Genomic DNA, 16,461 nt, shown 5'->3' with positions numbered 1-16,461 from the left:
GCACCACCATGGCAATTGTTGGGAACAGGAATATTCTGGAATTGCCCATGTTCAGATCATTAGAATTGCAACATGCTCATTGTCAAGTCCAGTCCTGAGAGATCTCATGTCCTATCTCCTAGTATGTGACACAACACCAGATAACAACAGCAGGGGACAACAACAAAAATAATACTCACACAATAAGAAACAATGGTGTAATGAAAGTGCTGTTCCAGCTAGACCAATCGACATGCAACATTTTCAATCAACTATTTTGCCACAGAAGTCACAAAGATCCAAAATAATTAACTCTGCATGAAATAACAACATACAGTATATCCTTGACATTGAATTGACCATTGTTTTTTTTATTACTTTGTCAACTGTTTTCAGATTAAAATAGTTGATTTATAACCACTCGTACATCACATCAAGGTTTATCCAAATAAAATAATTTATTGCAACTACTGTATTGGCCCTGTATAGCAGACAAATAATATCTGTGAAATGTACTATTTGTTTAGCAGTCACAGTGATTGTTTTACAGTCTGGTGGTGTAGTTACTGTATATGACTCACTAGTAAGCCTGCTTAAAAAAAGCTTTGGAAGCTAGTCTGCTACCTTCTGTGTTTGTGCATGTGTGATAGAGAGATGTAGTTTCGCTCTCTGTCAGCAGATGGCAATGTTTTGGAGACTCACAGACACTACGCACATATAGATTATAGGCTCAAAACTTTTTAAACAGAGGAACTATACAACTTTAACTGCAACTGAATGTCTGAGCATCTCTGGTTACATTAATAAAAAATAAAAAAAAACAATTTAGATGTCCCCATTATCATATTTCTATGGAACTTGTCCCTATATTCCAAGTCATTTACAAAACATATTGCATACAACCAGAAAGATGAAAAAGTAAATAATTGCTATTGGTCACTCATAATACTACACAGACATTAGCACTAGTAAATAGTAAATGCTTGGGGCAACATTTTTTTTTATTTTTTTTAGTTGACTGTTGACATGATTCTGCAAATCACATCATCTCGAGAAAAAACCATCACGGTGTACAATGATAGAAATAATCTAGGATGCCAGGGGTCTTGTGTGTCCACCTCCTCCTCTAGGCATAAGTTCCAGACCATGCACTTGAATTATACATTAATATGACCCAGGACTATTTTCTACTGTGCATTACTCTGCTGTTATTATTGGTACGTTATCATGAATGCACTACTAATATATATTTATCAAGGGGACAAGCCCATGTACTCTCTAATAATTATGCAAACCAATGTGGTGGCTGCCAACACACCCTTTAGAGATCGAACACACAGCTAAACATGGGCCCCTACCACTGCATTCCCCTAGTGGGCCTTTCATGCCCCAGTCCGACACTGATCTCAGCCCTACTGCTTCCTGCTTCTCCTCGGTAGAGAGACAAAGTAGGAAGCACTATACCCGCACAATAGGTGCCTCTATAATAAATCTCATCCCATTGTGTCTTAATGTTGAGAAATGTACAGTAATGACCAGATATTTTACAAACAATATTCTCAAGACATCCACTTGATAGTGGTATCCACTTAATAGTGGTATAACGTTATGTACCTTACAGTATTTATTTTATAATTTTTGCAAGAAAGGTAATTATAAATTAATTGTTACTTAAAGCTATACTGTATATTGAAATGCTATAGTGAAAACTAACAATTCAGTTTTCATTTTCTATACGAATAGACCCCACAGTCTGGGTTTTGAGACCCAGACAGTGCAGTGCAGGAGAGAAGAGGTACAAAAGTTGTTAAACAAAGTAAATTAAAGTTAGTGACTTTGTAGGACTCAACTCTGGGGATCCTCAAAATGCAGATCCCAATAGAAACTGCAGGGTTTATGGTGCTGTGAATCATGGCATTTTGTATTTGGCGGCGGGGCCACAATGATACAATTCACAGCAAATTTCACAGACCGTCCACTTATGTAGATGCAGGAGGTTTGGCTACCCCTCACAGGATCTCAGGAGAGTTGGGATCAAGAAATTCTGGGAAAGTACAGTACGCAATTAATTAAATTCAAACAAGGACTTTAACAAATCTCTTGCATGTTTACCTAATGAGGACAGGCAATGTGCAGTGTGTCCTCCTATGTCACTAGTAGTGCATACTGCATTCTCCAAAATTACTAACAATGTTATAACTAGAAAAGATCCCATGCTTTTACCAGTGATGACCCTGCGATACATTTCTAATTGTTTTATTGGGCTGTAATCAGAATCCCGGCAGTCAGTAAAACAACGCTGGCATCACAACTGCCTTCAATAGACTGGAGCCAGAACCCACAAAGGATCAGGATGAGATAGGATCAGGATGTCAACGCCGGAATACAGATAGCCAGCATCCCAATCAGTGGGTATGGGAGGTGGGGGTGGGTGGGTTAGGGTCAGGCTGGAGAAGGGGGGGTTAGGTTAAGGCAGTAGTAGGGGGATTAAGGGTTAGGTTGTGGTGAATGGAGGATTAGGGTTAGGCTGTGGAGTGGAGGAGTTAGGCACCTTGGTCCAGGAATTAGGTTGCTAGACAGGAGGGTTAAGAGGAGCAGGGGAGGGTAAGTATATTTATTTGACCCCTGTCAGGATTCAATCTTTTGGGCTGATGGCATCAGTATTCTGACTGCCTGTCATCTGTATGTATCCCCTTTTATCAATAACCTTTTATGTCAACTGATTCTGTGCTAGGCTTCATCAATAGGCGAGCCTACATGCAGAGGCGGATACAGGATAAAATGACAGGGGGGGGGGGGCACCATGAGAGGAGAGGGTTTTGGAGGGGGAGGGGTTTGTTAGTGGTGTCAGTGTACATACTAAGAGAGTGGCGAGAGAGAGGAGAACAGAGAGAGGGTGGAAAATAGGGCCTGGCGTTTAAAGTACACAGGCCCACCATGGTGACAAAAGTGAAGGACGTAGTTGTGCGCGTGCCGAAGGCCCGCTCCAGAAAAGGGGGTGTGGCCACTCAACAGGGGGCGTGTCCTTGAGTGTAGTGTACCACACCATATACAACTTCTACACATTATGCAACAAAATACTAGACCCCATTATACTTGCCCCTTTCACATGATGCCAAATGGAATGAGCAAAAATTCACATAATGCCTCACGGATTGTATCAAAATTCACATAATAACACACAGATTGAGCCAAATTTACATAATGCCACATGTATTGTGTCAATTCACATAATGCCACATGGATTGAGCCAAAATTCACATAATGACACACAGATTGAGCCAAAATTCATAAAATTCCACAAGGATTGAGCCAAAATTCACATAATGCCACACGGATTGAGCCAACATTCACATAATGCCACATTGATTGAGCCAGAATTCACATAATGCCACATGGATTGTGTCAAAATTCACATAATGCCACATGGATTGAGACAGAATTCACATAATGCCACACAGATTAAGCCAAAATTCACAATAGGCTTCATAAACAGGGATATTGTGCGCCAAATGTCCATTAAATATTAAGTTACACGCCATTATGTCCATTACGTATTATGCCAAACACCATAATGCCTATTAAAATTTATGCTACATAATTGCTGCTTATCTACATGCTCATTGCCAAGGGTTCCATGCTCATTGCCAGAGGTTCCATGCTTGTTGCCTTGTGGGATTACATGCTCATTGCCAAGGGAGAATACATGCTCGTGGTAAATGGGGGACAGCCGCCGCCAGGCAGAAGTGAAAGCCACTGATATTGGCAGAGCCTGGCTGTATTCAGAGCACTGCAGGTCCCGGCTATTTGAAATAATACCCCTTTCACACCAGAAATTGCATTCCTGGGTTGGCTCCTTTTACACCAGCCTAGTCCCTGCATTTTCTGGTGCATTTAACCAGTTATCTCATTTAACCGGCTATATCTTCGGAACCAACTGACCCATTTACATGAGACAAGTATCATATTTTGAGTGGGCTTTGAATGACTTTAGTCCAGTGGAACTGGAACGTTTGGTTCCAGAATAATCTTCCCTCAAAGAACATGAACAGCCAAGAAATGACATTTCAAAAATAAAAAAATTGATTTACCCGCAATATCTCTGGAACCGATTGACCGATATGGACCAGCCTGGTATCATATTGAAGGCCCAGCGCTTTGGAATTGAATGAAATCAACCACAAGCTTCTGTGTTACCAGGGGGGAAATGGCAGCTGTCGGAACCGGGTGTGGGTCAAAATTAACGGGTGCCATATTATCCTATGGAGAAAACGTTACAGCTTTGCCAGCCAATATCTCGGGTTCCCGGAGGCCTAGAGACACAGGGCTGGGCTTGTTGGAAAGCCCTGGTCCTCAGCTACAAAATAAATGACAGGTAGGGGCACGTGCCCAGGTGCCCCCCACCCCCTGAATCCGCCAATGCCTACATGCAAATCCCTCAAAGCCAGGGGCTGGCGAGCAACTTTCAGTCTGGAGCAGATGCAAGAATGTGGCCACACTGGTTATTATACAGTACAGTGCATCCAGAAAGTATTCACAGTACTTCACTTTTCCACATTTTGATGTAATACAGCCTTATTCCAAAATGGACTAAATTAATTTTTCCCCTCAAAATTCAAAATACAATACCCCAAATGACATTGTGAATAATGTTTTTGGGCTATTTCTGCAAATTTATTAAATATACATTTGACATCTCCAATGCTCCCTTTCTCCCTTCCCCCTCTCTGACCACATTCTATTCTCTTTCACCCTCTCATCTCCTCCTCTCCTCCACATGGTCAGACCTGACCTCCCCAGATGCAATCTCAGTGCTCTGGACCCCACTATTCTCACTCTCTTTTCTCCTCTATCCACCATGGCCTTCCCCAACCAGATAGCCTCCTTCTATAATTCAACCCTCACCTCTGCACTTGATTTTGGCACTTACATTTTCTCTGTCCCCCTCCATTGTTCTACACCCCAACCCCTGCAGTCAAAACTGTACCGGTTTCTGTAAAAATGCTCATGAACCGCTCAGTGTTATGTATCCGGGTGTTACCCAGCAGCTGTGACCGTTGTTTAGGATGGCCACTGCGAATCCTACACTAACTCTGTTGGTCCGCCCAAGGAATGACCAGTCCCTGCGAATGCTATTCTTCACCTTTAATTGCCACGTCTGGAGGGGCGAATTACAGTAGGAGCCCATCTCATCTATCTTCCTTAGGCTATGGCTAAGCATGGCTAGCCATGGCTGTTCTTTTGTTCTCTGCTGCAATACAATACATAGAAAATACAGTAGAGCAGTGGATCCCAAACTGTGTGCCTAGTCTCCCTGGGGTGCCCCAGGACACTTGCAGGGGTGCCTTGGGTTGGTGGACCAGGATCAATTCATATTATTTATGGTCAATGTACCAGGCAAAACCAGTGCTGTGGCTGCCAATCATAAAATATGTGGGCAAACAGAAGCAAATCCTGTCCCTCACCAGATAACTGTGACATATATACACAATGCACTTAATTTATAAAAAAAATCAGAATTTCTCGATAAGAAGCATTTGGCCTAGGGGTGCCTGGGCCTGACTGGGGAAACGCTAGCTAACGGCTCCTGAGCCACAAACCAGGAAAATAAATAAGTGACCTCATCGCAAACATAAGGTACAGTATAAAGCTAAACAAGGCACAATAACACACATAACTAGACACAGCAAACCACACAAAAGAGAACGGAATGACCCATAATGAAAATATGCCCCCAGGGGCAACCGCCAATATTTGGTGCAAAACCTTAAAAGGCAAAAGACTGTCACAAAAACAAAACAGAATAGGAACATAACAAACTGACCCACAAGCTGCTGGCCTCGATAAGAAAAGAATAACCAGGGCTCCAGCTACCTGGTGTGCAGCAGGAGTCCAGAAAATGGCAGAAAGGTCCACCCAGAAGCTGAGGATATCCAAAGGGGTAAGATCTGAAAGGCTGGGAACCTGGCTGATACACAGGGAGACTGCAATAGAGTCTATAACTGGTGGGGCTGTCCAGGCCTGAATCCATTAAAATGGATAAGGTGGCCAATCCTCTGTGGAGCAGCAGACCTGCCCCAACCAGCAGCAGAGATGCTATCCCCACGGAAGGAGAACCGGGCTCTCTGGTTGCTGGGCAACCAGAGACACGATGCAGGCTGACAGGAGCTCTCTGTCAGCCTGTGGGGGAAAGTGCACCGCTGCCTGCGGCTAATACTCAGTGCCTCTAGAGGGGAACTCATTCTTTGGTGAATTTTCCTCCATTTCAATATTATTTTCTCTTCCTACAGCTCTGCCCACTACCTTGCCAAGCAATCCTTTTTCCAATCATTCATCTCATTTCAGTCCTCCAGTCCCCGCTTCCTCTTTGATACTTTCAACACTTCTTCACCCTACTCCTCCTCCCAGCCTTCCTCTCTACCACTGGATTTGCCGCCTTCATATCCAAAATTAAGGCCATCCAAGAAATCTCCTCCTGCCTTCTACAAGAAATACTACCACCTCCTCCAACCTCTATCTACAACCTTCTACAGCACCAAAGACAAGGAAATTCACTCTCACATCCCATCCTCTCCACATTTCACATGCCCCCTCAAACCCTTCTCCTCTCACCTCCTCCGCTCCCTCTTCCCAATTGCATGTTTTTACTTTGCACAACTCTTCAACTATCACCTCACCATTGAAACATGCTCATCTCACCTATTCTAAAAAAAAAAAAAAGCAACCTTGACCCTTCATCATAAGTTAGCTACCACCCAGTCTCTCCTTTTCCCTCCCATTAACCTCCAAACTATTTCAGCGGCTTTGTATATCAGCTACCTCTCTGACAAATCCATCCATCCTCTTCAGTCTGGCTTTCACCCACTCCACTAAAGCTGCCCAGGTCACCAATAACCATCTTTCAGCCAAGTCCAGGGGTCACCTCTCACTACTCATCAGCTGTATCTTCCTGCGGTTTTCAACACTGTGGATCATCCTCTCTCCTCCACACCCTTCAGACCATTGGCCTCTCTAGCACTGTTCTGGCCTGGTTTACCTCATACCACAGTAAGTGCTCCTTCTCAGTGTCGGCCTCTGGGCTCCACCTCACTCCCTTCAATCATCCAGGATCTGTCCTTTTTCTTCCTCCTTTGACCTTTAATACCACCTCTATGCCAATGGCACTCAACTATACCTCTCCTGTCATTATCTCTCCCCTGGATGTCTGTGCACTATCTGAAGCTCAACATGGACAAAACCAAACTCATCATCTTTCCTCAAACCAGAGTTTCCCCCCCAATAGCTCCCTCACAGTTGACAACACCATCATCTACCATGTTCTCCAACTCTGCTTCTTTGGTTGTGCTCTTGAATCCCACCTCTCCTTTGACACCCAGGTCAAATCCCTGGCTCAATTCTGTTGGTTCCAGCTGTGCAACATTGCTCGCTTCAGGCCTTTCTCTCCCAGGGTGCAATAAAACATTACATTAACTCACTGGTCATCGCATGGCCTTCCACCCTACCAGCTTGCTCCCCTCCAGAATGTCCTCGACTCTGTAGCTAGACTTATCTTCCTTTCCCACCGCTCAACTTCTACCAAGCCCTGTACTGGCTCTCATTCTCCTACAGATAGTTTTTCAAACTCGTCACTCTCACATACAGTACAAGGCCTTTTCTAACTTCAATGCTCCCTACATATACAACCTCATTTTTCTACACACTACCTTCTACCATCTCATCTCCCTTGGTAACTCTATTCCATGTGCGTATCAAAGTGTTTTGGCTACACTGCCCCCCTTCAGCAATAATCCTTGCAAAGCTTCATACAGGCATTTCTGCAGTACTTGGTAGCACACCTCCCGTGAGCAATTTCACTCCTTTTGACTGGGTGATTTTCCAATATGGAACCTGTGCAGTAGTCGCCGTTCCTAAAGCGTTAAACAAGTACTGAAAACCCACAAGCTCATCAAAGTATAATCTTCCTCATAACCTAGTACTAAGGCCACTATCCCTATCTGCCACCTCATGTCCTGACCATCCCTGCAATGCTCACTTCCTAACTTTAGGCCACCTTGCCTGCACTTCCTGTTGCCCATCTGTCTCCCCCTACTTCTACACTGTAAGCTTATTGGAGCAGGACCCTCATAGTTCACACGGTAATTTACAGCTATCTATTACTCAAATACTATCACTGCAGCTCTTCTCACTTCCTGCATCTCTTCCTACGACATCCTGCCCGTGGACAACTACTTTGCTTCCCTACATAGCTGTATTGTGTACTGAGAATTATGAGGTTAATTGTTATCTTTGCTTTGTTTTAATTTTTCCAGTTACTGTTACTTTTAGTACTGTGCACCCGGTATTGTTCTACTGTATGACATATAAACGGCACTACAAACTACTTGTGGTGCCTTATAAATAAACTGCAATAACAACAACAACAAAAACAACAATTGTAGAGCCTACTTTACATACACAAAATAATGGTAGAGCACTCCACCTCGTGCCTCCTCCCTGGAAGCAGCTATGCTGATTAACTTTGTTGTTGCCCTGTGCAGCTGATGCACATCACCCACACTGACAAACTTAATAAAGGATGTTTAGTTTGCTGGTGATCTGGGGTGCCCCTAAGAGATTCCAGCGCTGGGCGCACACATGTTGACTGGTCTGATATAAAGCAGGAAGCTGGAAGTGGAGCAGGCTAGAATTGCTTGAGTTGCCCTTTTGTCAATTTAGACTTAGACATTGTCTGTCGGCAATCTGGATATCACCCAGTTTTATGGTCTTGTTATTCATGTCAATTCAAAGCTCTAACTACACCCCATCCCTTGGAACTTCACTTCTGGTTTTGAAACCCAACCCCCCCCCCCCCCCCCTCATACATAGAATTTCTTCAGAGAGCAGGCCCCTTTTTTTCTTTTGTATAAGCCCTGTAATCAGGACAGGAATTTTGCTTCACCTGCATAACTGTTGTAATTTGAGTCCTATAAGTGGGTCCAGCACACAACTGTGTATGTACAGTATGTATGGGACGTGACAAGTCACATTGTGACAAGACCATCTTCATAGCATATGACCATGATTCTTTAATTTTTCACAATTACTATAACAAACTTCCAATGTTGGGTGATGGATATGGCAATATGCCATCTATGTATACTTGATTAATTTTTGTTAAAGCATGCCACACTTCAGGCTTCAGGTGCTAACGTTGTAATACCTCACATCAGGGATAAGATTATAAATGGCAAAAATCTAATAACTGAAAAATATTGGTACTTGTGTATTATCATGGCGCCCACCTTTTCCATCGTAGGGCATTGTACAACCAAAAAATCACGTCACATCGCATGCGATGCGATTGGATTCGATTTTTAATCGCACAGGCATCCAGATGCCTGATTCCTATGATAAATGCCCCCCCAGACCCGATTTTTAATTGTATACCCACCCTGATGGGTAATGAATATGTTAAATGCCCTCCCATTGTTAACACCACCCCACTATCAACGCAAACCCGAAGCGTGGCGAGCGGCGGCGGTACGCGTCCTCCGACCTTTTCATACCCCCACTACCCACGTCGGCGTGGAGTTGATTTCATATAGTGTGGCGAGCGCTTCGGGCTCGGTGGCTCGCTGCGCTCGCCACACTATATAAATTCAACTCCACGCTGACGTGGATAGTGGGGGTATGAAAAGGTCAGAGGATGCGTACCGCCGCGGCTCGCTGCGCTCGCCACGCTTTGGGTTCGCGTTGATATTGGGGTGGCGTTAACAATGGGGGGGCATCTAACATATTCATTACCCATCAGGGTGGGTATACAATTAAAAATCGGGTCGGGGGGGATGGGGGCATTTAACATGGGGATAAGCCCAAATCGGGCATGATCGCATCGCAGCGCGATATTAAAATTGTATGCTCACGCCCGGGACAAGGCTCATATCGGGTCCCATCGCATGCCATCGCATACCATAATTAGTGGCATGCGATGCGATGCGATGGGCGCCATGATAATACACAAGTACCAAAATATTAATCCAATAAGTGTTAGCTTCTTATATATGTAAACCTTTAATAAACATTCATGTTTTAATACAGTGGTCAGGGAACTCGGTCCTCATTACCCCACACAGTGCATGTTTTGCTGGTACCCCAGCAGGTGCACAGGTGTACTAATTACTCACATACACATTTTATAAGGTCTGCAGGTGGAGTTAATAATTTCACTTGTGATTCTGTGAGGAGACCTGCAAAACATGCACTGCGTGGGGTAAAGAGGACCGAGTTTCCTGACCACTGCTTTAATAGGTTGATCTGACATATTTTACTTTGGGATCTAAAGCGCTCATCTATGAACTAGTCACTTTGAATACTTGACTATAGGGGTCTCAGGGGTCAATCCTATTAAATGCAAAGGATGAGATGTGCCTTTGTCAGTGTTTAAACACCAGCAACAGCACCCGATCTCACTTTTCACAGGCACACTTAACCCTATGAGGCAGCAAGCAGTGTGCGAATCCTGGCTGCCGTAAAGTGTGGCCACTGCTGTGATGATTTCGTGGGCTGGCAGCTAATAGGATTGGCACCTTGGAATTCAGAGGCCAAGAGCTACATATATGTAAAATCTTACATAAAACAGCTTTATATTTACATGTATTTCACAGCAGCTCTAACTGTTCTTTAAGGCACCAGAATAACAGTACATGGAGCACAATGAGACCCGTGAACATGTACCCCATGATGTACAGTATAGGACAGCGGTTGTACCTGGAAAATCATACAATGTAAAGCAATCACATTATTTGACAATAACAAATTTACAGTACAAAGAAATAAAATGACATGTCCATGAGTTTTAAATGGGGAGTTGTGTAGGGATTATTTGTGCAGCCTTTATTTTAATTGCTAACACTTCACCAAAGAAAAACTTTGATTGAGATAAGTACTGTGTAATCTTTATATTCCTAATGTTCTTTGTCTTTCGCTGAAAGCCCTTTCTGCCTGCCTATCGCATGTACATTTTCTAGTGGAATAAAAGAATCAAAGTGTTTTGCTCTATGGATGCTTAAAATAGTTAATTTTCTAGATGCCCTACAATAAATCTCTAAATTGTAAAGCGCTGCCTCCCACACACACCCCAACCGCTCTGATACTTTGTTTCTCTGGTTTGGGAGAATGCTCAGCAGCAGGATGCCTGGAATAAAACTCACCTGCTGGAAAGGACAACACAGTGTATAGCTATGCCTGCCTCATTTATTTTGCATGCATTACTCAGGAGTCATTTCAGAGGTGATTTCACGAAGGATTATTAAAAGATTACATTAAGAGCTTTTGATTCTTTGATGGAATTAATTATGGAATAACACCACAGAGCACTTTATGTTTATTATGCCAGAGCAAAATTTTGTTATCCTGTATAAATTATGTCCGAGTCTACAATTCATCACGCTAGTCTTCTTTACTGGTCCCAAGCAAGCTTGCAAATGGAAGAGCAGAAATTTACATTTGGTAAAAAAGTAATATAAAATTGGTAAATCATTGTAGGGATTCTTTCATCTGTATTAGATTATGAATATTGCTTTTAAGGGGTGTACACACACACTTCGATTTTGCTTATAGAAGCAAAATCGAATCGAAATCTACAGTTTTTAAGACCATTTTGATTCACATTCCATTCGATGCACGCTCCCACATTCTCTAAATCGAAAGGAAAAATGGTACTTGTTTACTAGCACAGCGCCAGTGATTTTTATCTTAAGCATCGGGACCAATGTTCCCTCTAATTTTACGAAGGCTGTGTGCGGCAAAAGATTTTGGCTGTGCAACTTTGGAAGGAAATTTCAATTTTTGTGCATCACTTATATATAACTGGAAAATGACGTTCAGCATTTGTGCTAACTTTACTTCAAAATGATATTAAACATTTGAACATTCAAAACACAGCCCACAATGCATTTAATGGGTGAAACACACATTAATTGAGTCCACAACTGCAAAAAGGGACCACTGCTGCTTTGTGCGCTCTGTTGTAATGTCTGTGCGCACATTCGTCAAGTTGTGTGCGCGCGCACGGCTTAGAGGGAACACTGATCGGGACCAAATAAAATCAACCAAATCGCATGCGATGCGATCGACACGATTTTTACATTGGAATCAATGTAAAATGGTCCCTGAGACCCAATTTTACATTGGGCCCAATGTAAAAAGCCCCCAAACCCCAATTTTAATTGCATACCCCCCCTATGCCCCCCAATTGTTAACAACACCCCACGATGAACGCCAACCCGAAGCGTGGCGAGCGCAGCGATCCAGCGAGGGGCGGCAGTACGTGTCCTCCGACCTTTTCATACTCCCACTATACACGGAGTTGATTTAATATAGTGTGGCGAGCCACCGAGCCCGAAGCGTGGCGAGGGGACGCGCATAACTTCACAGGTATATGTGTGCGCTCGCCACGCTTCGGGCTCGCTGCAATCAAAAGGGGGTCAAATTGGGGAAATTTAAAGCAAATTGAATCAAAATTGAATCAAAAGTAAAATGTTGCAACCTTTTGCAAGAGGTTAACCTAAAGTCATCTGGCTAGGCATGATCAGTCTGATTGCCAGGACTGGCAACAGAAATGCACCCCCAATACACAAAGAAGCATTGATGACTTCTTTGGATCCTATTCATATATTTGCAAATATATGTAACCAAGAACTCTGAATTCTATTATCGTGTACAGTAGTATTTAAGTCTGGTTACGGATAAAATCTGGTTACGGATATCATTCAGCGTGCGGGGGGAAACCATGTATTTTCTCTTACTTAGTATTACCCCTCCCTTTCATGCACCTGAGTGATATCACTAAACTAATTGAACATCTGCCACTACATATATATATAGAAGGAAGAACCGCACACAGGGGTAGATTTATTATATGGCGATCAGGGGAATCTGCGCTATCCCCATGCGTTATAGCAGATCTATTACACCCGCCGAGCGTTTACTCTAACGCCGGCGGTGTGGGGCAGGAGGCATAGCGAAGGGGCGATATTTTGCACTGCCCCCCTGCCAGATTTATGAACAGTCAGCATCGCTGACCGTTCCGCCGCCTGCAGCTGTCGACTTCGCCAGCTGCAGGCGGCGATGCCCTATACCTACAGCAGGGACAGCGCTGTCCCTGCTGCTGGAGCTGAGCTGCGCTGGGATCTCGCGAGACTAGCGAGATCCCGCGCATGCGCAGTGAGCCGGCCGGGGGGGGAGGAAGGAGACGGCGCATCAGTATTAACTGATGCGCTGTCTCCAGGAGGGACATCGCCGGAGGGGGGAGTTAGCGCTCCCCCACTCCGGCGGCAAGATCTTAATAGATCTTGTCGGTGTCCCCTCCTGCTTCGCCTCGCTAATGAGGCGAAGCAGGAACTGTTATAGCGGCGCGATAGGCGCCGCTATAATAAATCTACCCCTCAGTCCATTATAGAGAGACACAGGGTGGTGCTCGACATTAGAGGATTGTCCATCCCAGATATAATATTTGTACAGAAGCAGGCACGCAAACATGGCCAAGACAAAAAAAAATCAAAATCAAAATGCATTATGGTTAATTTTTTATTAATAAAAAACAACAATTTTGCTGTATGCTCATATGTATGTTCCAGCATAACTCCGGAACAACTGCAGCAATTTACTGCTTGATTTTTGTAAACAAACATTCTTAAAATCCCAGGCAACGCCAGGCACTCCAGGAAGTAGCCTTGTAAAAGTGGTAAAGGTCACACAAAATCCAGGAGGGTAAATAACAATATTTATTTAAAGCAATAATAACAAGATTGTAAAAAACATTTACCCCATCACTCCCACCTACTTTTTAACATTACTATATATGCAATTATGAACATTGTTTCCCCACTGTCTCTGGCACTGATGAACACACTGCCAAAGGAGATTGATGCAGGGCAGTGCTGGGGTGACTGGCAGGTAAGGCATACCTCCCAACTGTCACGATTACAGCGGGACAGTCCCGATTTTCGGGTCCTGTCCCGCTGTCCCACCCGCAGCAGGCATTGTCCCGCTGCGGGGGGTGGCAGTTGGGAGACCCCCCAATCTAATGGAATAGAAGCTGTGCACATGCGAACAGCGTCTATTCTCGTATGAAAATGAGGTCGCGACTAATTAGCATAAGCTGTACCCTCATTTGCATACGCCCCGCCCCCTTTCCGGACGCTTGCGCGGCTTTGCTGCGCGAGTGTCCCTATTTCATCAGCACAGAAGTTGGGAGGTATGGGTAAGGAGAGGTGTATTTACTGTGGAACCGGACCCCCAGAAGGCCAATCTAGCAGACCCAAGCTAAGGGAAAATTGGTACCCATATCCTTACCACGAGTCAGTATGCAAAACATTTTGTACATGAGCCTTTTTCCCCCAAGCAGCCATCCTAGTCAATTCCTCACTAGCGTAGCCCTCACACATCCACGACCAAAGTCACCTAATCTGTCATGTCCCCTCCCTCTGTCATGTTTGATATGCTGCATAATGTCTTATTGTATGTTCTAATGTAATGTAATGTAACATATTGTCACAGCGAGTGGTAGCTATCAGAAACAAATTCCTGTGTATTATGCATCTTGTATTGATACGCCTCACAATAAACTGACTCTGATTTTACTGCGGACTTCATTATGTCACATTATCAGCCCTAAAATATTTCCCAATGTCTGGGGTTTGACTGAGAAACAAATGGAAAGTTCAGGGCTTCAGATATAGCAGTTTATGTAGTCCCATATTCCCCATAACCAATGCATGCAATATTTAAAAAAAAAAAAATAGAAAACATCTGAAAAGATTTTTCCCATTTGCTATAGCTTCTCCGTGCTGCTTGCTTCAAGCTTTTCTAGCGCTAATGTATAAGTTATCCCAGCTGGATAAGAGCAGCCCTCTTGCAGCTCCCAGTTTATAAGGAACACTTCTACTATGCATTGTGACAGGATGTGCTCAGATACACCCTGTAAATTAAATGAATTATAGTTAATGAGCTATTTAAACACTTGACTGCTGCATTTTAATCACTGCTCCAGTAAACATTGGATAGCCTCTCTGTTTTATTCACAGAAATTAATGATTTAAAAATTGAGCTTTTAAACAGCAATATTTAAATATGAAGCAAAAGGCACCATTGAGACTCCCTTTGCATTTTGCAAACATATGCCTAACTTCCTGAAGTTGCAGGAGACTCCCCTGCACCCCAGTCCTCCTGCAACCTGCTTATTTCCTAACGAAGTGGGCACTACTGGGAGGATAATGGTACAACAAGTGGGTAACTGGGGATAGGGTTGGACTAATACATGATGAGTTCCATTCTACTGTATGTAAATTACATCATTATGGCATGATTTCTCAACTCGTGAATCTTGGATCTCTCCATTAGCAGGTAGGATTTAATGCAGGGTTGCCTACCGGAGAAAATGCTCTGTTCCTGGACTTCCCTGGTAATGTATGATTGCCATCACCTGTGGGGAGCTAGGTAATTGAGAAGATTCAGAAAGGCATTTCACCACAGGTGATGGCAATCATACATTACCAGGGAAATCCAGGAACAGAGCATTTTCTCCATGAAGGAGAGGGTCAGGTAGGCAACCCCAACCTAATGACGCATAGGGTGAAATGTAATAGGATTCACAAAGTGAGAGATTTGGTAAGAAATCTCTAGATTTTTTAAAGCAGCAATCATTTATACTGCAAAATCAAACTGATTTGCAGTGTAACTCATTGCCGCAGTGTCATGTTCCCAAAGGCGAAAGTTGAAAAGTACAGTAGGAAACTAAGGTATACTGTACAGTGATTTATATATTTGTCACCATGTAATTTGTCTTTCTGCAATATTATTACAATGGGTCTAATTCAGAGGATCCAATTCAAATATATATTTTTTAAATGGCCAATGTTTGTTCGCCTTTGCATGCTTCTGACCATTTGCCACGATGGTCTTGAGGTGGCGTTTTGTACAGTGGATTAGGACGCAGAGTGATTGACAGACTGTGGCCATTTGGGGTAAGTAAATAAGGAGTGGTGAATAAAATGCTGGCATATCATTTTGTGGGCATGTCACAGCTGACTGGCAGAAGCTGCTCCTTGGGATGCAGCAGTACTGGCCTGGTGGCTTAATTTTAATGGATATTATGAGCAATCATAGGGTTACTCAGAGGGGATGCGGTTAATTTCCCGGCGGTCGGGATCCCGGCGGTCGGAATCCCGACACTGGAATCCCGACCGCCGAAATCCCGAAACTTTCTCCCTCCGTGGGTGTCCACGACACCCATAGAGGGAGAATAAAATAGCGTGCCGAGCGTAGCGAGGCACCGGGCCCGCTGCGTGGCGAGCGCAGCGAGCCCGCAAGGGGGGGCGATCCATGTCCCCCCCTTGTCGGGATTTCGGCGGTCGGGATTCCAGTGTCGGGATTCCGACCGCCGGGATCCCGACCGCCGGGAAATCATATCGGACCCACTCAGAGGTCTGATGGTGCAACCAG

At 44.0% G+C, this 16,461-nt stretch overlaps 1 protein-coding gene across 1 annotated transcript in view; it reads right to left on the bottom strand.

Annotated features, from left to right (window-relative positions):
- The window catches only part of TPD52L1 (TPD52 like 1), a 120,234-nt gene that overhangs the window by 79,118 nt on the left and 24,655 nt on the right, over nt 1-16,461 (bottom strand). The gene's annotated exons all lie outside the window — the stretch shown is intronic.

The sequence above is a fragment of the Crinia signifera genome, chromosome 3, assembly GCF_055691185.1.
Source record: "Crinia signifera chromosome 3, ASM5569118v1, whole genome shotgun sequence".
NCBI lineage: Eukaryota > Metazoa > Chordata > Amphibia > Anura > Myobatrachidae > Crinia > Crinia signifera.
Note: the sequence above shows the minus strand (reverse complement) of the source record. Positions and strands in the feature narration are given on the sequence as shown.